Source organism: Quercus lobata, chromosome 8, assembly GCF_001633185.2.
Source record: "Quercus lobata isolate SW786 chromosome 8, ValleyOak3.0 Primary Assembly, whole genome shotgun sequence".
In the NCBI taxonomy this organism is placed as follows: domain Eukaryota; kingdom Viridiplantae; phylum Streptophyta; class Magnoliopsida; order Fagales; family Fagaceae; genus Quercus; species Quercus lobata.
This window is the reverse complement of record NC_044911.1, coordinates 16,737,227-16,761,005: the sequence shown is the minus strand read 5'-3', so window position 1 is coordinate 16,761,005 and position 23,779 is coordinate 16,737,227. Positions and strand designations below refer to the sequence as shown.

Genomic DNA, 23,779 nt, shown 5'->3' with positions numbered 1-23,779 from the left:
GTCAAAATAAACCATCACACTCAGGCATAGACGCACATACATAAATATAAACATTAATATTTTGATACTAGAGTAAGTCATAATTTATAAATATATTATATATAAAATTAATAACTTTCACATTTGTATATTGGTAAGATAATTTTTTAGGGGAATTTATTATCTTTTAAACTCCAATACTATACAAAAACTGTCTAGTTTGATATTAAACATATAAAAAAATGAATTAGAGAAAACAAAAATTACTTTGTCTCTATAACTACTAGATCAATTGAAAATTTCTATTGATTTTAAGAGCATCATTGAACTAACTCAAACATTTGGGAGGGCCAACTTCTATTTTTTAGCAATTTTTTAAAATTTGGGGGGGGGGGGGGGGGGCACCGCCCCTGTCTGAACTGTAATTCTTTTATATTGCAAGTAGTGTTTTGGTGGAATATAGTAAAGCTGCTGAATATGCCTAAAAAGAAAGTTACTGTTTTAGTGTTACACAACACTTGAAAAATGTGGCGGAGTAGTTCCATTTATGAATGGTAAATTGTACAGTAACACTAAGTTTATGGCTACACCGTTCATAAAAAAAAAAAAAAAAGAAGATAGTTTATGGCCCCTAGGTCCAAGAAAGTCCAACCCGCAAGTCTTTTCACTAGTTTGCTACCGCATGCACATCCTCCTTCTCATCCAAAGTGGGCACACTAACCAAATCATATCTCTCATCTAACCCAGGTGAAAAAGTTATAGCTTTAAAGTAGCAAACATCCTGATACACGTTTTAACTCATTTTAATGGTGTTTTGTTTTGTTTTTTTGTTTTTTTTTTTTTTCATTATTTATATCACTTTTCTTGTTAAGTAATGTTACTAATATTACCAATTTTACTATATTAATCTTATAAGATTATATATCACCATCACAAAAAAAAAAAAAAAAAACAAATCATACAATTTTCTATTATTTTGTCTAGTAACATTAATCATATCCTTACCACGTCAATTTTGTTATTATTATCAATTAATATTTTTTAGATTAATTTTGTTTTTAATATTGACTATAAATCTTACCTCTCTAGACTGAAATCTTGACTCCGTAGCTGAGTGGAATTTACTATAAATATAAGAGAAATGAACATAAGATTACCTAAGAATTACTTTTAATTTAATAGGATTGAATATTGTCTAATACATCATGACTTTGACAAATTCAAAGCCATGCCCAACCACAATTGCACAATGATGGACTCACACTCATGTCTATAATTCAAGAATTTATACGAAACCTGAAAGTATGAAAGAAAAGTAGTTCATACGAAACCTGTAAGTATGAAAAAGAGTACATACGAAACCTGAAAGTATTAAAATAAGTAAGACCTAGACTTAGACGGTGATAAGACTTGGACGGTGAGGATTCGATTAACCCTTTTCTCAGCTCACTATCTAATGGCTGTAACAAAGCTAAGAGTTGTTTAGGGAAGTTCTATTATTTATCAAAGTCCAATAGGCTATAAATTTCTATTTTCACACATTTGACTTTGCATTAAATACAAATCCGGACTCTTTGGTTCACCCTACCGAGTTAATATTTTAATTTTACTTGCTCAGAGTGTGAAAGAGAGAGAGATCTAATTAATATGTAGATTTTTAAGGAGAGAGAGAGAGAGAGAGAACCCGGTGCAACCTTTATTCTATATAAGGAGGAGTTTCAACATGTCCAAGACCACAGAACTACACAGGCCAGTTCTGCATTGTCCTGAAGTTCTAGCTAGACACAGAACACCTGTTTTGAGTGCTGCATATATGTCACAAAGGGTTCTTCGATTTCATCAATAAGAAGTGCATGACCACAAAATCTCATAGTTAGCCTCATATCAAAGCATTGAGGAGCCTAAGGGGACAACTTTAGGTAAGGTCTTTTGTTATATTTAAATATTAATTTAGAAAAATAAATCTACACTTTTGACATCAATTTTTTCTTTTTCCATTTAAGAAAACATTCAAGATCTCTAACTCTCACATTTTATAGCATGTATCCTGTGGGGAGATAAAACAAACACATGTTTCATTTTGTTTTTGGATAAAAGTTTACAAGTCATGTAAATAGTTAAATAGTTATTTTCATTATCATTTTTGGCATAAGAGGGTTACGATTACTTTGTAGAATTAAACCCTCTAACACAACTTTGATCTTAAAATAATATTGGTCATAAGCCATAACTATATATATGATTTACTATCACTGATACTCATTATCATATGAAAATAGATATTGGTATCGTTGAAGTTAAAAGAGGATGTGGAAGCTGAAGATCGGAGAGGGCAAAAATGACCCTTACCTTTTTAGTACAAATAACTTCGCCGGAAGACAGACATGGGAGTTTGACCCGGATGCTGGTACACCAGAAGAGCGAGCTGAGGTTGAAGAGGCTCGTCAAAATTTCCACAGAAATCGACGTCAATTCCCGGCTTGCGGTGATCTTCTCTGGCGAATGCAGGTACCTTAATTAGACTAATGATTTTTCGGTCAAAACATTAATTTCACGTGTTCACAAGAATCTTTTTTTTTTTTTTTTAAACTTGTACGGGAGGGAAATGTTAACTAATGTTGATTGACTTTTTTTAAGTGAACTATTTTAAAAAAGCTTTTATGGTAGAAAAAAATTATTTTTTTAATTATTTTTATTTTTTATATAAATAATGTTAAAACTTTTCTGAAATAATTTATTAATAATTTAACAGTTGTCTTAAATTACTTTAACCTAAGGCGGTTGTAGTATAAAAAGAAAATTATTATGAAGTAATAATATTAAAAAAAAAGAAAAAAAGTAAGGAAATCAATATCATCCTAGCTGACTCCCTTAAAATATATATATATATATATAATCCCAATATATTAATGTATCAAAAGTAATATAAAATTATATTATACATTCATTCCTTATCCTCCAGACCTTTCTTTTTCTATTTGCTTTTTCTCCACCTTTTCTACATCCATGCGTTACTCGTTTTTGTTTCTTCCTAATTTGTAGATTGGGCTAAATTTTGACAAAATCACCAACAGCAAAGTTACGAAATTACACTTAGCCCGGCTTTTTTTTTTTTTTTTTTTTTTGGGAGTTTACTATTTTTAAGGTGACTAAGGGTCCGTTTGGATACAGTTTATTTTTGCTGAAACTGAAAACATTGTAGCAAAATAAATTTTAAGTGTGTAAATAATGTTGTGGGATTCATTTTTAATGAAAAAGTTGTTGAAAATTGTAATTTGTGAGACCCGTGAATAGTGCACAGGTGCACTGTTTACCGTGAAAAAGTCAATTGTTGCTGCTAAAAAAAAAAAAAAAAGGTAAAAGAACAAACGCAAATGCAGCTTTCAGCCCAATCCAAACGTGTAGTAAGTGTAATTTTATTGAACAAACAAATTGCTAATTTTAGGAGGGCTCATTGGCCCCTAAAGCCAAAGCCAAAGCCAAAGCCAAAGAATGTCTCTATCCTTACTCTAAGAGCACACATTAACATGACCAATTGAATAACGATATGAACTTTCTTTATTTCATTCAATAACAGTCTTACATGTCACAACAATTTTAACACATATTTTAAGTATCTTGCTTCAACCCATGATGTAGTAATTAAAAAGGTCATCCATTATAGTTTTAGTCACATAACGTTTTTATTGAGTCATATGACTTGTTTAAATAATACAGATAGATATGGATAATCTTATAAATTGTCACATAATTAATTGGAAAAAATAGCTCTAATCATGTTTGATTTGGTATTGTTTGTTACTTACTTGATCAAGTATTTTGATATTAATGGGTTTTTGAAGTGTAAAATAATTTTTGTAGTTTTTTTTTAGATAAATGCCATATCATCTAAAAAAAAAAAAAGGTCAAGTCACTATTTCTTCAACTACATAAACAATACCACTAACATCACTTAACAAACGAACTTATACAATTTAATTTTAAAATTTGAAGGATTAATAATACTCACTTAAAATTTGAGAGACTAATTACACTCAGGGATAAATTTTAGAGAGATGTACTATAATTTTGTCTTAATTCTTTTTTTACTTCTTTCACAATATCTAAGATCACGAATCATAATTAATGCAATATTATTCTCACATAAAACTACTATTCGGTTAAAAAACAAAAAAACTGTGAAATTGGTTGCGTGTCTTTTTCTTTTTCCTTTTTGTTTATTTGGAACAATCCAAATTGAATTTTTCGATTGAATTTTTGTTTCAAAAGCAAATGGAGAATTAAAGTCTTACCTAACCTTTAATATTTTTTTTTTATTTTTTTTTTTTGAGGGAACAATATTTTATTGGTGTTGATTGTTGACATTCTGCTTGTCAAGGATGCCATTAATGCAATAAATAAATAATGCCATCCAATAGTTGTTTTTTGTATCGAATTGAATCCAATAGTTTAACACAAACTTTTATATAATTTAATGTTATTAATTTTGTTTCAAACCGTTTTGATTTGTCCAGTAAAATAGAATATTTCGATATTGACGTATTTTGACGTATTGTTTTAGAATGTTTCAGTTTTTCTAAAAATATAGAAATTATTATTACTATTATATAAAATAATGAATTTAATTTAATATTGTTAAAAAATATAAAATAAAGTGAGGTTAAAAAAATATTTATTTCTGATTTTTCTAAAAATAAAATTCACATTTTGGATAATTATAAACAAATACAATAAATGTGAAAGTAAAAAATCACTTATTATTGCATAATGTTACACAATATTACTAACAATCAACAACCAACAATGTTATTGTTTTTTTTTTTTTCACAATATATAAATTTTACTTTAACCTAATCTAAGTATATATGTGTGAAATTTCTTTCTAGAAACTTGAACTTCGACTATTACCTCTTACACTCTACAAGTACCCCTCACAGTTTACAAGTATTTATATTTATAAAATATTTATATTTATATAAAGTGACCTTCGTATCAAAGATATACAATAATAATGTTATTGCTTATGAATCCTAACTGCATGCACAATATTATGAATGGCAATAATTACGTGGCGTGCAAGTTTTAAACAAATTAAGTCAAGAAATAAAAGACAAAACCCCAAAAGTCCACAACCACATGTTTACTTCACAGAAGCCCACGTGATGAATGAGCTTTCACATCTCATAATTTATTAAGTTTCATCTCCTCTCTCCTCATCATTTAAGACTTTCAGACATCACAATCTTCTGAAATCCGTCACCTTTCTCTCTTGAAAGTTGAAACTTGAAACACCTAAAGTCAGGCTAGTTCAAGATTTCAAACCTCACGTTTTTTCAGATGTTTACAGTTCGATTGTTGCCGTCAACAACCAGCAAGGGATCTCCTCTACGGCAAAAACAGTACTCTTCTCCTCTAATCTTTGTTCTCATCGTCATCTCTTCTTCTTCTTTATTTTTTTTTTATTTTTTTTCTTCGCCGAGGCTCAGCTATGTACCGGCCGAATCTTGAATTTCGGCCGAAATTCACTGAAACGAACCGGAACGCCCGGATCACACCGAAATAGGCCGAAATTTCATCTGAAGTGGAACAAGGGGTGTGTCATTCCGGTTTTTACACTGGTACGGTACAGCGTTTCGGCTGTACCGGCAGAGATACCAGATTTCGGCCGGAAAATGGATACCGGCCCGAAACAAAAACACAGATTGCTATGTAATTTTTCACTCGCCTAAGAATATTTCTCAACAAATCTCAAGATCTGATGCATCTCTCTCTCTCTCTCTCTCGTATCTTGGTCTCAACAAATTTCACGTCTTTACTGTTTTTCAAAGAGTGCTGCTTTGGGTGGCCACGTGATGACTGACCAAAGGAAACTAAGGAGATAAGACTTGCTTTTTGAAATTTGAAATGGGGTAAGACATGAGGTAAACATGTGGAGGAGATAAAATCAAGATAAAAATAAAGGTAAATTGTAAAAGTAAAAGAAAATGAGTGGAGGTGAAAAAAAGAGAGTGAGTTATTAAATACTATTGGTTGATGGACGCTAGTTGAAAATTGAGATTTGTGGACCAAAACAAAAATAAAAATGCATCTTCCACAGTACAATTATTTTTCGATAAGTAAAAAAAAAAGTAAAAAAGTTATTTTGATGGTAGGTTTAAATTAGAATTAATAATAAATAATTATTTATGATTTATTGTAAAATTGTTGAGAAAATATTGTGAACGAGTAGTACATTTAAAAGAAATTGATGTTAAAAATATGAGAAATGTTAATGAGTGTCTTTAGAGAATTGATTAACAATTCATTTTAGGAAAGTTTTAATATCATTTTTATGGAAAATGAAAAAAATGTTAAAAATTAATCGTTTTATTCTTTTCCTATAAAAACTTTTTTTAATTGAATTGTTAATCAATACCTTAATGACACTCGTTATTATGACCCTAAAAATATTACAAATTTTTTTTATAACTATTAAAATTAAAGTATTACTAATAAAATATGATTTTAGTTTTATTATGTTTTACTATGTTTTTAATTCACAATTACCAATCACATCAATTGTCATATCAATTTGTATATGTATTGTAATAAAATTTATAATGGTTTTATTATTTTCCAAAAAATATTTAGTATATATAATAGTGGTAATTCCGAAATGGTATACCGGTATCGAAATATATCATACACTTGATTAAACCGACCTCCCAGTATGAAATTGACGAATTCACAATAATATAATAAATAGATTTTTTAATTATTTTATTTTTAAAATTTAAAAATAAAATAACCATATAGCCAACATTATCTTTGCATTGCGTGGGCATTTAAATGTATAATTGGGACATGTGCATTTCGTTGATCTGTTTAATTTTTGAATCTTAGTAATAGTATAATTTTTGAAATTTTATTTGCTAATGACTGAGGAATTGTTGAAATGGTTGCAGTTTTTGAGGGAGAAAAACTTCAAACATACAATTCCCCCAGTTAAGATTGAGGATGGAGAGGAAATCACATATGAGAAGGCCACAATTACATTGAGGAGGGCTGTCCATTTCTATGCGGCCTTGCAGTCTTGTGATGGCCATTGGCCTGCTGAAAATGCTGGCCCGATGTTTTTCCTTCCTCCTTTTGTGAGTTGCACCATTATCATTATTAAGCTTTCAATATTGTTATTAATTTATTATCATTATAATTTGTCAAGTAAATATACACCTCTAGAATATCTTCTAATTAAGTTTGAGTTGACTGTGAACAATGAAATTGTTCCAAATAACATCCTTGCTAGTGAACTAGTTTGGCTTTCAGCTCAATATAACTACTATTTTTCTTGTATTTGATCCAAAAAATGCAGGTATTATGTTTTTACATTACAGGACATCTTAATACTGTCTTCCCAGCTGAGTATAAAAAAGAAATTCTTCGTTACATATACAATCATCAGGTATATATTCTTGAAAGTTTAAAATGTTTATTGAATCAATAAGAATAGAGATTTTGCAAAATTTTTCACTTTCATTTTCTGTTTTTTGTTTTTAGAATGAAGATGGTGGATGGGGATTTTACATAGGAGGCCACAGCATCATGTTTTGCACAATTCTCAGCTACATTTGTATGCGAATACTTGGGGAAGGACCTGATGGTGGTCAAGACAATGCTTGTGCAAGAGCAAGAAAATGGGTCCTTGATCGTGGTGGTGCAACACACATATCTTCTTGGGGAAAGTCTTGGCTTTCGGTATGACTATTTATTTGTGAAGATTCACATCAAATTAGAGTTTAATACTCAAAATAATTTATATTTTTAATTAAAATATAATCATATTTATTTCACAATTTGAGAAATGAACATATTTGGTTTCAAGTACTCACCATGCATGATGACTTTCTGTTGATAATTAACACTAGCATGCGATGTCCTGTAAACTGTAGATACTTGGTGTGTTTGAATGGGCTGGAGCCAACCCAATGCCTCCGGAATTTTGGCTTCTTCCTCCATATGTTCCCATGTATCCAGGTTTATACAATATATGATTACTTCTTCATTAAGTATTTTAAATCATTATTGCACGTGGAACCTTTCTAAAATTAGTTAGGTCGATGTTTAACAAAGTTAGTTCATTTCTTTGATGCATTTGTCACTACAGAGGTTTAACATTCTTTTTAATGCACCAAATTCTAATAATAACATATCAATTTTGTGGTGCCCAAAATGCAGCCAAAATGTGGATCTATTGTCGGTTGGTGTACTTGCCCTTTTCATACTTATATGGGAGAAGGTTTGTTGGGCCAATCACACCTCTTATTGTTCAATTAAGGGAGGAACTTTACACTCAACCTTACAGTGAAGTTAATTGGGCCAAAGCACGTCATCAATGTGCAAAGGTGAGTTTACATTTGATGAGGAGATAACACCATGAGAAAACTTCAATTGAAGAGTTAATATGACATATAAGGACATAACATGACCCAAAAGTTAAGCCTTTAGGTTTGGACCCAGTTATATTATATTAATCACTCAATCTTGTCATTAGTATCCAATCTAGAAATTTAATACTTAGATAATCACGTCACTCACTCGTCCATATTCCAACAATTTTCATGGTTGATAATTGTGGAATGACATTTACCATATAGTCTTTTAAATACATCTTTCAATGCATTGATTAAGTTTTTTTTTTTTTTTTTTTTTTTTTTTTTTTTTTTTTTGCTAATGCATTGATTGTGGAAATCAATTACTACAGGAGGATATCTACTATTCGCATCCTTTGATACAAGATCTACTTTGGGATAGCCTATACATATTAGCTGAGCCTATTCTCACTCGTTGGCCTTTAAATAAATTGGTTAGAGAAAAAGCTCTTAAAGTAGCAATGAAGCTCATTCACTATGAAGATGAAATCACTAGATACATTACCAATGGGGTTGTGGAAAAGGTAATGTGATTCTACAATGCTCTAGAAAAGCCATAGACATGGTTAATTTGGGCTATATAATATTCCTCCTAATACCGTTTGCATTGAACAGTCGATGTGTATGTTTGCTTGTTGGGTTGAAGATCCAGATGGGGATGCTTATAAGAAGCATCTTGCTAGGGGGAAAGAATACATATGGGTCGCTGAAGATGGAATCAAGGCACATGTTAGTACACATCTTATGCAAAACAATTGCAAAATGTTTTACCTATCCATTTGCATAAATTGCTGACTTTGATATATGCAATTTGTGTGTAGAGTTTTGGTAGTCAATCATGGGATGCGGGTTTTAGTATTCAAGCTCTTTTAGCTAGTGATCTCATTGATGAAATTGGACTGGTATTGGCAAAAGGGCATGAGTTCATAAAAAGATCCTAGGTTTGATTTTCAATTCTTAAATCATAAAAGTCTACATTTTTGCTTAGGAAAGTCATTGTCAATATATCATTTGGAGTTATTGTGTTCCCCTTAAACAATGTAAAGGTTAGGAACAATCCTGCTGGAGACTTTAGAAAAATGCATCGTCACATTTCTAAAGGATCATGGACTTTCTTTGATCAAGATCATGGATTACAAGTTTCTGATTGCACTGCAGAATGTTTGAAGGTAAATAACTCTGTTTAATGATTCTTTAAATTCTACTATTGCTACTTGTCCATAATCACCGTGTGACCAAATTCTCCTTTACTTCATAGTGCTGCTTGCTTTTTTCAATGATGCCACCTGAAGTTGTTGATGAGAAAATGGAACCTGAGCGTTTGTTTGATGCTGAAAATATCCTACTTTATTTACAGGTGAGGATTAACTTTTCATAGAATGATAAATTACCATTTGTAGCAAAAGCATATGCCCTTAGGAAGAGACGAATTTAATTGATTTTACCATTGTTGCTAACGCATTTCCCTCATAAATGGACCTAGATTTAATAAGTATCAACTAAGACCTTTACTTGTTAAATTAATGGGAGTTATAGTCTAATTGCTATAATATCATTAAAAATGATCACTCTTCCTAAAATCTTAAACAATTATGAATTGGTGAACTAATCATCTAACCATTAGTCTAACATAAAGTTGTATATTTGTGTTTGCTTATTTTGCATGCCTAGGCGTGAATAGGTAATACAAGCTACCATTGTTATAGGTGGATCTAAAAGTGCTGAAAATTACTTGTTCAAATCTAGAGAGATTTGTTATCTAAGAATATTCTTCTTAAAAGACCAAATTTTTTTACAATTTTCAATATATATATATATATATATATATATAAACCCTCGTCATCTTTTGAACTAACTCCGAAGCAACTTTGTTAATTTTTTTTGTTTTGCTTTTTTTTTTTTTTTTGGTGGCTTGTTTCTTTACATATTTAATCATTACTTTCATGTTAATAATGCAGAGTAAGAATGGAGGTTTATCAGCTTGGGAGCCCGCAGGAGCTCAACAGTGGTTAGAAGTTAGTACCTTAACATATTGAAGTGTCGTTGAAATGTTCATTTGAAAATTTATGCAGATATATTCACTCTTAATTATCATATATCAGTGGAAAATTTATTACTTTTTTTTTTCCTTTCTAGTGGCTTAATCCCATAGAATTCTTCGAGGGTATTGTTGTTGAGCACGATTATGTTGAGTGCACTGCATCATCAATCCAAGCTTTACTTTTGTTTAAGAAGTTGCACCCTGAGCACAGGAAAAAGGAGATTGAGAATTCCATTAAAAAAGTAGTCCAATACATTTTAGACATACAAATGCCTGATGGTTCTTGGTATGTTCATGTTCTAATTTACTAGATATTATTAGGCATAAATGCACTTTTGGTTCCATGGTGGAAATTTGTTTGGTTTCACTAGTTATACTGAGACATGCTTTCACTGAGTGTTAGATCTTTAATTAAAAGAAAATTGACAACCTCAGCAAAAAAAAAAAAAAAAAACTAGGCTATTTGCAATGGGGGATATGAATATAATGGTAGTTCTTTGTATTTATTCTGTGGTAGAGTCTTGGGAAGTCGTGTCATTCTCAATCTTTAAAGTAGAAAAAAAAATTTTAGTTTTTTTTTTTTTAATTTTTTCGGCTTAAATTAAAATTGAGAATTATTATTTTTTGTTATTTTTTATTTATTTAAATGCTGATGTTGCATTTAAAAAAAATCAAATATATTTTTTTATTGTTATTTTCTTAGTCATATCAACATCTTTCAAGCCAATAGTGTGCTTCGTTTGCCACATATGTATGAAAATTAATCACAAATTAATTACATGATGACTCTTTGTGGTAGGTATGGAAATTGGGGAATTTGTTTTATGTATGGTACATGGTTTGCCCTTGGAGCATTAGTAGCAGTGGGCAAGACTTACAACAATTGTTCTGTTATACGTAGAGCTGTAAATTTTTTACTTAGAACACAAAAAGATGATGGTGGCTGGTCAGAGAGCCATCTTTCATGCCCAGAAAAGGTAGTTTTTAACCATGGATTTTGCTTTAAGTCTCTGAATTCTTTATTTTTTCATATTTAATATCTTTAATTACATCGATTTGGTTCAATTAAGTTTTTGCAGATCAATGAGTCAATATGAAGAAATTTATATCTATTCTTGTTTAAATGAGATTCTTTGATCAAAATTAAAATAACAAATTCTCTATGCTTGGTTATAGATATATATACTTGTTGAAGGAAATCAATCAAATTTGGTACAAACTTCATGGGCAATGATGGGTCTTATTCATGCCAAATAGGTTAGTTTATGGTTTAAAAAATTATCATTACACACACACACACACACACACATATATATATATTTATCGCATTATCATATTCTTTTCTTGAATAATTCTAAGAATAAAATTTTACCTGTAATAAGCTGAAAGAGACCCAACACCTCTTCATCGCACTACGAAGTTGATAATCAATAACCAGTTGGAAAATGGAGATTTTCCTCAACAGGTATCTTTGTTTAACATAACTTCAAATAACAAATAGAAGGAAAATGATACTAACTAGAAATATGAAAATTGACAAGAGCATAGATATCATTCTTCCATTATGGAACATAGTTTTTTCCCTTGACTAATAAACTTTATAGTAGTTTGCAAGTTGCAACACAACTAATAAAGCTATCACTTCCTATTTTTATTTAAAAAAAAAAAAAAAAAAAAGACAGAAAAGAATGTAAAATAATATGACGTACTATACTTTGCTTAAATTTTACTTCCAATAATTTCTAATTAATCATTAATTACTTTGTTGTGGCAGGAAACCACAGGAGTCTACTTGAAGAACTGCATGCTGCACTATTCATTATATAGAAATGTTTTCCCATTGTGGGCTCTTCGAGAATACCGCAAGCATGTTCCGTTGCCATCCAAAACTATATAACTAAGAGTGCCGTAGCGAGTTCTTAATTATTTTACCATTATGTACCATATAGTTTTTTGTCTTACCCATTAGTACTTTATCTTTCTTTAGCAGCTATTAGTGTTTGTATAGAAGTTTATAATGGCCACCTAAATAAAATGGGAGTAAGGCCTACAATATTATATTGTACTAGCATGTAATCCGCACTTACACATAGAAGCATTTAATAATTGTGATGATGAAATATTCATCTCGGTTTCTACACTGAGCATTATGAATGGAAGTCACTCGGCACGAAAATTTTAAAAATTAATTGGACAGATAGAATAAAATTAGACTGCAATTGTGAATTGTGAATTTTGATTTGATTTGAATTCTAAAATTGTAATTCAACTTTATGATATATGTGATTATATATATATATATATATATATTCCCACTTTTAACAAATTAACAAAATCTTAATCCAAACACACTACAAACTATTGAAAAATAAGATTCAAAGAAATTTTGGTCTATTTTTCTTATTTTGTAGAATATATATATATATATATATATATATATTCTTTTCTTTTTTGTCATTTGAGATGTTACTATATGTTACAGTTTAGAGAATGCACTATTTGCTACTAAATTCAATATTAGTTGTAAAACTTACCCATTAGATTAATTTTGTGGCTTGAATTGTTGTTGTTTGTATTGACCACTTACTTATCACAAGCACCACATCATCAACAACGCCAATTGAAAAAGCTTACTAAATGATAGTATGTTAAAATTAAAAAGTAACAAAAAAAAAAAGAACTTTAAATTCCCGAAAAATATGAGTGAATAAATATTTACCATAATTGACACCTTAAATATATGATTTATGAAGTCTATGGGTCTTTATAAAATCCATTTATCGAATATTCATAAAACATTTATGAGGAGTTGAAGGTTTTATCAAATTAATTGACTAAAGGGCAAAACTTAGATTCTCATGTTCCTTAGGTTCTCCTTTAAAATTTCAACACCAATCTACCTTAAAAAATAATAATAAAGAACCTCACATTTTGTCTCATCTTGATTTGGCTATACTTGTATGTAGCCAGCCTTGTTAGCTTCACATGAGAGCCTTTTTCTAAAGGCTAAAAAGGCACTCATTAGTTAGCTCGACCCCTTTACTATTCAACTTTGCCGCCTATTAAGAGAATAGGTCCCGTTCAAGCTGCCCGCCCTTATTCATCTATACTAGCTACCACGCATGACCCAATAGGAACAATTTTCGTGCTTCTTTCTAGATAAGAAGCAGAATGTGCCATCAGCTACAACCCTTTCCTCTGCCGGGGACTTCCATGATATGAAAACAGGCAACATCGTCGTATGCTTGACATTTGTTGTCTTGGTTTATATCTTGGAGTAGTCCTATAGCCAATCTGTCACCCAACCTACTTAAACAACCTAAAGGCTTGGCCCCGTCCCTTTTGGAGAATGAGTCTTATGGCATGGCTTAGTAAGTTATTCTTGTAGTTTAAATTAGATTTGGACCGCCACTTTTCTGAAAGCATGGTTCTTGCCTACCTCTCTCATCCCTTCTTGGAGCTCGTGCATTCCTTGGGTGATCCCTTGCTCTCACATTCGAGTGTTTGCTCGTCGTTTAGGCTGGTGAGTGAGATTTCTACTCATTGCAGTCACCTTTGGGGTTCTTTGGAACTAGATAGTACTAGGACCCTTGTGCCTTGACCCTTGATCAGATAAAGCTGCTCTTATGACCCACAACTCAAAATAAGCCTTGCGACGAGATGCGAAAATTCCCCATGCTAAGGTTCCCTCCAGTCTGTTCCCGGGTTGGGTTAGGGGAACATTCGAGCGATTGCCTTTGCGGATCCAAACGCGCTTACAAGGCGCACAATAATAATAAGACTAATAGAGACTTCATAAGAGACCATTTAAGCTGCAGATCATAATGCTCCTAGAAAGGCATATTTTGAATATAGAGGAGTGAAAGTTTCCAAAATCAACGAGTTGATCATATCCTTCTTTAAACTATACGAGCACGTCCTCTGTCACCTTCCACCACGCTTATGGCTCTATACCCCAACCCAACTTGCTCTAGCCCCCGGTTTTCCCTTTCTATTTCTCGGCAATATTCTCCCACATTAGGGAGTACAATCGATCCCTCTCCCCTTTACTTTTGAATGAAAAGGGAAGATGCTCGCCATTATTGTATTGCTCCAATTGAAGTGACTCCACTCTCCTGAGCAGAGCTTTACAAAATCCAACCAAAGCCTTATCTAGCATTAACGATTCTATGTACTAGTAAAAGGTGTTGTCAAGAAAGGTGCACTTTTTCCCAATATTAAATAGAACCCACAATTCCCCTTCTACATGGGTACGAAGGGGTTCAGGCGTTGCCTTATTGGCTAGGGAGATCAAGAGCCACTTCCCACTCGAGTTTGGGAAATGCGGTAGATGGGCCCGACTTTGCCCTAGCAAGGAGCATCATATTACCAAGAGAGTTCGTGGCTTCGGTACTGAGGAGGACCTTAATAGCAAAAAGAATCGCCAAGGTCAGAGTCCCAAAGTAGCCCATTTTTATAAATAAATAAGATAGGGCACCCCCCCCCCCTAAGGATTAACCCCCCTTTCAAAAGGACCAAACTGAAATAGGCAAGAAAGCCTGTTTTCAAACCAAAAAAAAAAAAAAAAAAAAAACTATAGTGGCAAGGAATAGAAAATGAAGGTCCTTTCCTTTCCAAATTTCTCCTAGATGAGGATATAACGGTTGAAGGATATTCATGATATTAGGTTGGATTTATGTTCATTCACTCTGCTCGTGGAGTAGCATACCTAAAAAAAGAAAAGATCAGATTGGAATCGATGAATGTGTCTGGACTAAGTAACAAATAAGCTCTAGCAGATAAGATTGGACCTATAGACTAGACACCAAAGGAAGAAGCAGGCAAAACACTCTTGTTGGACAATATAGGGTCTCAAAAGCCCATTTAGAGCATTTGAATTGGAATCTTCTCGAACAAAGACCCTTAACTTGCAAGACCAGAGGAGGAAAAAGTCTTAGACTTAACCCGGGGAAGAAAGACTGGCGATAAAGACCCAAGACTCGCTACCTTCGATTAACCCATTGCTACTTCCGACTGCCCCCCTTCTCGGCCCCGGCTCTCGATTCTAGCCTCAGGAGAAGAAGGAGAGGATCTCATGACATCTATTATGACATTTACCAAACCAATTGCAATTAATTTTGTTAGGTTCTAAAGACTTAGGTATTTATGTGTTTAGAACTCTAATGTGTATTGTTGGCAAACCATGATCAAAACAATGTGTTTAGAAGTGTTTTAGTCTTGCTCAAAGTTGTACATTTTATGTAAAGTTGGAATCGAGCTAATGCAGAAAGTATTATGCATTTCGGCTTGGCTCAATCGATCGAAGCTTAGGCTCGATCGATCGAATATCGGGCAAAATGTTTTTTTTCTGCAGATTTTCAACTCAGCCCTAGTTGTTTAAAACGTTTTAGGGTTTTCTAATTTGTCCTAAGTATAAAAGGCAAACCCTAGCCACGTTTTAATGTTGCTCATATTGCTGTTTGTGTAAATCTCTTGTGAGATCTAGAAGAGCTTTCCTTTACACAAACTTAGGGTTTTCAAGGAGAAGATATTATCTACACCTTGATGATCAAATCGGTTGTGTCATTGAAGCTTAAAGAAAATATAAGCGGGTGTGCTTGTATCTGGTGGTGAATCCAAGAAAGAAGGAGTCCGTGGATTTGGAGCTTACACACGGTCGTGTCAGTAAGTTCTACTGGTTGGTAGCAATAAGAAGTCGAGCGTGGGGGCTTGTAAGTCTTATTGTATGAACTTCGATTCTTTCAAGATAGTGGATTCAAGTTTACCTTGAGGATAACTAAGTCAAATCCTCCCTAGGTTTTTACCGGTTTGGTTTCCTGGGTGATCATATCTTGTGTTATTTATCTTTCCGCTGCTTTGCATGATATGATCTTTGTAATTGTGATAACCTAGATTTGTTAAATTGGACTAAGTAACAAGTTGGCTAATTACCTAGGTTAAATCAATTGTGTTTTAAGGGGTTTAAAAACTATCAAGTGGTATCAGAGCGAGTTGCTCTCTTGTTGTTGATCTTTTGATCACTGAGCTGATCCTTGACCCCTATTGTCATGGAACACGGACACTCTCTAGTTATTCCTCCACACTTTGATGGGAATAATTATGCTTATTGGAAAGTAAGGATGAAAGCATTCCTGAAATCGATTGATGAGAGAGTCTGGAACTCCATTGGATACGGATGGGAGAAGCCCACTACTCCTGTTAATAAGTGGGAAACTTCTCAAAAAGAAACAGCTGCGTTCAATAGCAAGGCTATGAATGCTATCTTTAATGCTGTTTCTATGGAGGAATTTAAGAGAATCTCTAATGTTGAGGTTGCTCATACTGCTTGGAATATCCTCCAGACTGTGCATGAAGGCACAAAGGCTGTCAAAATCAATAAATTGCAGCAATTGACTTCTAAATTTGAAAGCATTAGGATTTCTGATGATGAATCTTTTGATGAATTCTATGCTAAATTGAATGATATTGTTAATTCTGCTTTTAACTTGGGTGAAATCTATGATCAACCTAAAATTATTAGGAAGATTCTTAGATCTTTAACTAAAGACTTTAGACCCAAGGTGACTGCCATTACTGAAAGTAAGGGTGTGGACTCCATCCCTGTTGATGAACTTGTAGGATCTCTTCAATCTTATGGGTTGGATCTACCCAAAACTACCAAATCCAAATCAATAGTTCTTAAGTCAGTTGATGATATTGAAGGTGGTGGATTTGATGATGAGCTTTCTGCTACAAAGATTGCTTACCTTGCCAAGAACTTTAGAAACTTCCTCAGGAATAGTAACAGAAAGGCAAGAGGCATGAACACTGCTGAACCTAGAAACTTTAGGAAGCATGATCCCATTAAGGTCAACAATAATGATAAACCTAGAGAAAAAGTAGATCAATCTTCTAATAATTCTTTGGGTTCTCAGTGTTTTGGATGTCAAGGGTATAGTCACATGAAATCTGAATGTCCTACCTATTTGAAGTCTAAGGGTAAGGCTATGGCTGTAACCCTTAGTGATGGTGAAGTTTCTGATAATGAGTTTGATTGTGGCGAGGATGGAAACTTCATTGCTTTCACTGCTACTGCTGTAGTCAATGAGAGCATATCTGTTGAAGAGAACCCTTCTGATGGGGAACTCTCTGACGATGCAGATCTTCAAGAGGCCTATAATAAACTTTGCAAAGTTGCTACAAAGGATGCTATGAATGTTGAACTTGGCCTAAAGAAAATTGAATCTCTTGAGCTTGATAAGAAGAATTTGCTTGTAAAACTGTTTGATGCTAATGAACTTTTGAACAATGTGAAAACTGAGAATATGCTTTTGCTTGATAAAGTTAAATCTTTGGAACTTGATTTATCTGTTGCTAGTTCTAAACTTGATCAAATGTTGAGTGTTCAAAAGTCTCCTTCTGACAAATTTGGATTAGGTTATGTTGAAAGCATCTCTGTGTCTGCTCCCCATTCCACAAACTTTGTCCCTTCATCTTCTTCTGAACCTTCTGTGAGTGAGATTGTGAGTGAAACTGTCAAACCCCCTGTGAGTGAGGTTGTTAAACCTATAGAAGTTTCATCATCTAGGAAGATTAGGGTTGATCTGAAAGAGTCTAAGTCTAAGAAGTCTACCCTATCTAAGGACAAGACACAAGATAAACCTGAATGGGTTTGTCACTTTTGTGGAAAGTCTGAACACATACATCCAAACTGTTACAAGCTGCAAGCTGCAAAGAGAGTAAACAAACCAAAAGTACATGTGCCTCAAGCACAAGATCCTATGGTACTTATTGGTGAATTGGTAAAGGCTTTAAACCTTTATTCCAATCCTGGAGTTGGTAATCATTCCCATACGAATAAGAACTCCAATACTCATGGTGCATCTAAAAGGTTTTGGATGCAAAAGACTCGAACTAACTGAGTCTTTCTAACATGGTCCTTGTGCTTTATTGCTCTACCCTTTATGACCATTGTGCTTTGGTTTTGTTTTTTTTTTTTTTGTTTTTTAGAATTTGCATTGCATAACATTCATGCATTTCATTCTAGGTGTTTTTTTTTTTATTTAAAAAAAAAAAGGAAAAAGGGAAGAGAAAGGAAGCAAATTGTGTTTTGTACTATTCTTCTTGGTTTTTGAGAACAAGGTTGGTCAATTTATTTTCACATAACATTTATTTTGTACCTTGTTTAGCTTTGATGAGCTTACTTATTGCACTTTACTAGTTGAAACTTTGTAATGCATGTTGTGTGGGAAAGATATTTATGGTTTTTGATTACTCTATCTTAATCATGAAGTCACATGTTTTTGACTGTCGGACTTGAACTTTTAGAGAAAGGCATAAATAACCATCTCACCACTGTTCACTAGCCAATCATGAACACCTTAGTGCATATCATAAGATTTTGTGCTCGAGAAAGTGTAGCACATGCACAAAAAGAACATAAGGTGAAACCTCGGTTTAAATTGCTTAATACTTAAAATCGGTGTGTACTGTTAGGCTTGATGCCAAAATCACATGACTTAAAATTAGTGTGTATATTATGAGGCAAAAATTCAAGAAACTTACATGATTGCAAGCTTATGATCCAGGAGATGTGGGAGTTATATGATGTAATTCTTTAGGTGATAGTCTCTTTTAAATTCTTTGTGATGAATTTTGTAGACTTTGTGATTGATTGCTATTCACATATCACCTCACATGTATCTCAAGCTTTTGCTAGTTGCACACAATACACAAGTTACTCTTTGCTAAACATTGTACATGTTCTTGTGTGTGTTTATGGTCTGACCAACCAAGTTTTGCTAATACCTTGAATTTTGTGCAAAATTAACTAGATGTTTAAAAATTTATGGAGAATGCAAGAAATTTTGATTTTGGGAATTTTGGGCTTAAATTCTTGTTTTTGAAAATCACATCATCACATACTTATGCATTTTGTTCTTCAATTTCAATGCTTTGAATTGTTTCTAAATTTTTTTTCAAAAACTGTGTTTTTTCCTTAAATTTAGTGAGCCTCTGCCAGTTTCGATTGATCCATTCTATTTTTCGATCGATCGAAATTTTTTAAAAATGTTTTAGATAGCCTCTGTCTGTTTCGATTGATCGAAGCTGTTTTTCGATCAATCGAAACTCATGAATCAGGTTTTTTAACAATTCAGATTTGACTTGTTCATCTACTTTTTCAAAACCTTTTTCAAACTTTCCTCTCTCTCTCTCCGACTTGGCAAGGCTCCACTGAGGATTTTTTGTCGTTTTCGACTAAACTTTTTGCAAGGTTTTTCTCTCCCAAGGCCGGTAAGACCCTTATACCCTTCCTTTTGCATTTATTTTCATGTTTTCATGCATAAACTCATGCATTTTAGTGGGATTTTCGGAACTTTTCAAAATTGGGATTTTTGTTGAATCAATCCTCTTTTTCTAAAATTGATCATTGGGCTTTGTTCCTATATTGTTATATTCATGATATATGTTGGTTAATTTGATCAATTTGGGGCTTTGTGAAAAATTGCAAATTCTAGGGCTTGTAATTAACCCGAATTGGGGATTTTGTTCAAATTTGGCTAAATTGATGAAATTGGCTTATTCAATTGATGTAATTGGTTATTATTTTCTGAAATCTATCTTGTATGATGATCAATTAGTCAATGTCTTTCAAATTGATCAAGTGGTTTTTCAAAATTTTGGTGTTTTTGCTTAGAAACTCTATACTCAAGCCAATTTTGTGAATTTGAACTTAATTGCACTGCATTAGGACATGCATCATGCCATTTAAATTGTTCATGCTTCATATAGTTTTTGTTCTATATTTTTTTTCTTGTGCTAACTTGCAGTCTGCCCTTGGTATTTTTTTGGTGTTGTTGTTCCTTTGCTTTGTGTTTTGGTCCTTATCCTAACACCATGCCTAGGAAAACTGGAGCCCATAGGACCCCTTCCACTTCCTTTGAGTCTCCCTCTAGGAGTGAGGTGTTTAGGAATGATAAAAGCAGAGAGGCCTTTGAGACTTTGAACTGTAAGCGTAAGATTTGGGCGGAGCGTGTTGTGATTTTAGATGAGATTGATCCGGCCATTAGGGCTAACTTTGAGTCTAGAGGTTGGTTGCCTCTCTTAGAGATAGATCATCCACCCCCGACCGCCCTGATTAGAGAGTTCTTCCACGTCTATGATTGCCTCTCTTGCCACGTCTATGATTCCAACACCCTTGTTAGGAGTTGGATACGAGGTGTTAAGTTCACCATTACCCCTCGGGTAGTGGCTGAGGCTCTTGGGGTTCCGGTTGTTCGAGAGCCTGACTATCCCTATGATGAGTCTCCTCCCTTAGATGTTGTCATGTCATACATCACTAGGTCATCTATCCAATGGGGTTCTGATCCTCGAATCACGTCCGTTGAGCTTACCGAGACTGTTTATCTTTTCTTTAGGATAGTGTGTCATTCGTTGTGGCCTATTTCTCATCTCCACACCATCCCTCTAGAGCGATGTGTGTTTCTGTATGCGTTCGTTTCTGGTGCGTCTATCAGTTTCCCACATCTGTTCCTTCGTTCTTTGAACGAGGTTCATAGGAGTTCTGCCATAGGGCATGCGCTTATTCATCCTATTTTCGTTCATAGGATTCTGCTGTTTTTGGGGCTAGATGGTTTCCCTTTTGGTGAGCCTGTTCATGTCGTTGCTCCCATAGGTGCCACCTTTCTTAGACAGAGGGCTGCTCGCTTGAAAGTTGCTCCTTCGCGTCCTAGAGGTGCGTCATCTAGTGATGTTCCCCCTCCTCCCTCATCTATAGGTGCTGATGCTGCTGAGATGTCTGGTGCTGCTGTTGTTGATGCTGATGTTCCTCCACCGACTACTTCGGATGATTCAGACATTCGTCGTTTGTTGGATCACCCCGTCTAGGGTTGGCAAAGTTGGTAGGAAGCACGGTTGATGATAAGCTGGTACTAGTTTCATTCTTTCTATTCAAAAAGTCTCTCTTCCCAGAACTGGTAAATAAAATATACTTACAATGTAGGCACACGTTGGCACAGTTTTGTAAATAAGAGATGTCTCATTCGGTTGAGTTGTTGCAATTTGTTTTTCTCATGTTTCACCATATGGATTGCCTATCTTTCGATTTTCTCCCGCAAGTCCCTTCGGTCTCCTATAGCTTTGGTGGGCGTGGTTTGTAGTTCTTCTGGCCTTCCTTCATGTTGTAGCCTTAGTTTATCGATGGATCTTGCATTAGATACATACAACACTTTCTTTTACTCATGGCTTGGAGAAGAACGTTCTTTGTTTGATTTTGAAGTCGTTACCTTGTGGGAGCCACTTGAGCGGGACCCTTTTCTCCTTTATTATTTCCATTTGGTATGTTCAATCACTTGTGAAGTCAACTTCACTTGACCGTGTCTGCTTCAACTCACCCTAGACTCATGTCGTGTAGTGTATGTAGCCAGACTTACAAGTGGTCGAGTGAATTTATGAACATGCAACTATTATAAGCAATACCTTTCTATTTTTTTGATTCTTCCTCCACTCACCTCCACGGGCAAATGAAGTCTACTACACTAGCCAAGAAAGGGTGTAGTAGACTCCATTATAGGTATAGGTCATTCGACAGGGCTCCATATAGTTCTATTTTAGGGCGTAATGTTATGGTTGTTCCCTCAACTGATCAAGAAAAATAAGTTTTAGAGGCATCTTCCATTCATATCGATTTGGGTTTTTTCACACCATATTTTGATCTGCTTCTTTTTTGATTCGAAGTTCCCAGCAAATCCTTGACTCCTCGAATACAATGGGATTTCACACCTGGCAAATCTTTCACTCTACCTCCTCTTATTAAGACCATAGAATGTTCCTGCAAATTATGACCTTCGCTTGGAATGTGAGCAAATATATCATGTCGATTGCTCAATCGTACTTTGGCTATCTTACATGGAGCTGAATTAGGTTTTTTCAGTGTTCTCGTTGAAACACGCTAGTATACTCCTTGCTTTTGAGGACATTAATCTGAAGCTTGAGCATAGTCTGTGTGCTATTTTTCTTCTCTACCATGATGAATCAATTGATTTAATGTAGGCATCGCTCTTTCCTTTGTCCTTCCCCTCGATGTTGGCCTTATCACTAGTGATTACTCCCGATCCGAAGCACTTGTTTTCCATTCATAGAGAGATCCAATCATCAAAATCAATAAAAAGGCCATCATGGATTAAAGTCCAAACGGATCAATCTTGTTGAGAGGTAATGCCCAAGGAAAGGAACAGATTACTTCCGAATCAGAAATAAAAAATAAAATTGAATCAAAATAAAATCGTATATCGAAATGACTTCTAGCATCACCTAAAGGATTGAAACCACATCCGCAGGCCGACCACTTTTTTGGGTAGGTCAAACTATTGGAAGCAAATGGAAAAGAAACACCAAGTGGGATTTAAGAAACTAGCAGACTGATCACTAAATAGATACAAAGAGGTGCAAATTCTGACATCACCACTGCCCACTTGGTTCTCTCGCTCCTTGCTCATGGAGTGACATACTGGAAAAAAAATCAAGAAGAAAAAGTCCATTCTTCAAGAAAGTGGTTGATTTCTTGAAGTTTCTTGAGGAACGGGTTGTTTCACCCCTAAGTAAAGACTTTGTGATGTAAGTCTAGCAGTTGCTTCCAATCTGTCCCATCATTTTGGGATACTTCTCGGATTGCCCAGGTGTTGAGGGGCTTCAGGAGGTAATTCATTCACGAGCTCCATTATCTCTTTTATTAAAGCTCGCCTTATTTCCTCACAAAGCTTTTTTTTTTCTTCTTGGTTTATGATCTTCGGCACTGGAATTAGCGCTGGGATGGTTTGCTAGGCAATTACGCTTCAAGCACCTACCATTTTGATCCATTGAAAAATTAAGGAAGAATGAAATTGCACTACACACACATAGAAAGAGTTCTAGAGGATAGACAAGGCTCATGGGTACATACTTTGTTTTTATCTATAAAGGAGTAATTCAAAGGATAAATGATTCAGGATTGACTCTCTTATGGTTAAGGTAAAGATGGAAGGGGCAACGCAGCATGTGGTAGGAGGATTATAACGAGAGGAAAGCGCCTTTGTGTTAAGCATCGTAAATGTTGCGTTTCCATTCTTTAATCGCCTTCCGTCTTTCAAAAAGGAGATAGGATCTTTCCGTGATGGCGAAAGAGGTTTCCACCCACTTCTTTATTTATGCTTTTAAAAAAATAAAAATAAAATTTTCATCTGTTTTGCTTTCTTGCCCCCAAGCTATAGAAAAGATTTGTTATCCCCTCTCTCCTTCAGACCAAGCGAAAGGTTTCAGGGAGTTATCGCAGAGATGTTTCCAAAAGTGAAGCAAAGGTACTCTCCTCAATGAGAGACCCAACTTTAGATAGGTA

At 34.0% G+C, this 23,779-nt stretch overlaps 1 pseudogene across 1 annotated transcript; it reads left to right on the top strand.

The window, feature by feature from the left end:
• Positions 1-1,734: 1,734 nt before the first annotated feature.
• Positions 1,735-12,591, top strand: LOC115957675 (annotated as a pseudogene). The gene is made up of 18 exons (XR_004084390.1): positions 1,735-1,898; positions 2,259-2,487; positions 6,924-7,109; positions 7,331-7,420; positions 7,516-7,713; positions 7,908-7,992; positions 8,194-8,360; positions 8,720-8,911; positions 9,003-9,116; positions 9,209-9,328; positions 9,434-9,556; positions 9,646-9,744; positions 10,346-10,402; positions 10,524-10,714; positions 11,228-11,405; positions 11,605-11,689; positions 11,811-11,893; positions 12,203-12,591. The product of XR_004084390.1 is annotated as a beta-amyrin synthase-like (transcript).
• The last annotated feature ends 11,188 nt before the right edge of the window (positions 12,592-23,779 follow it).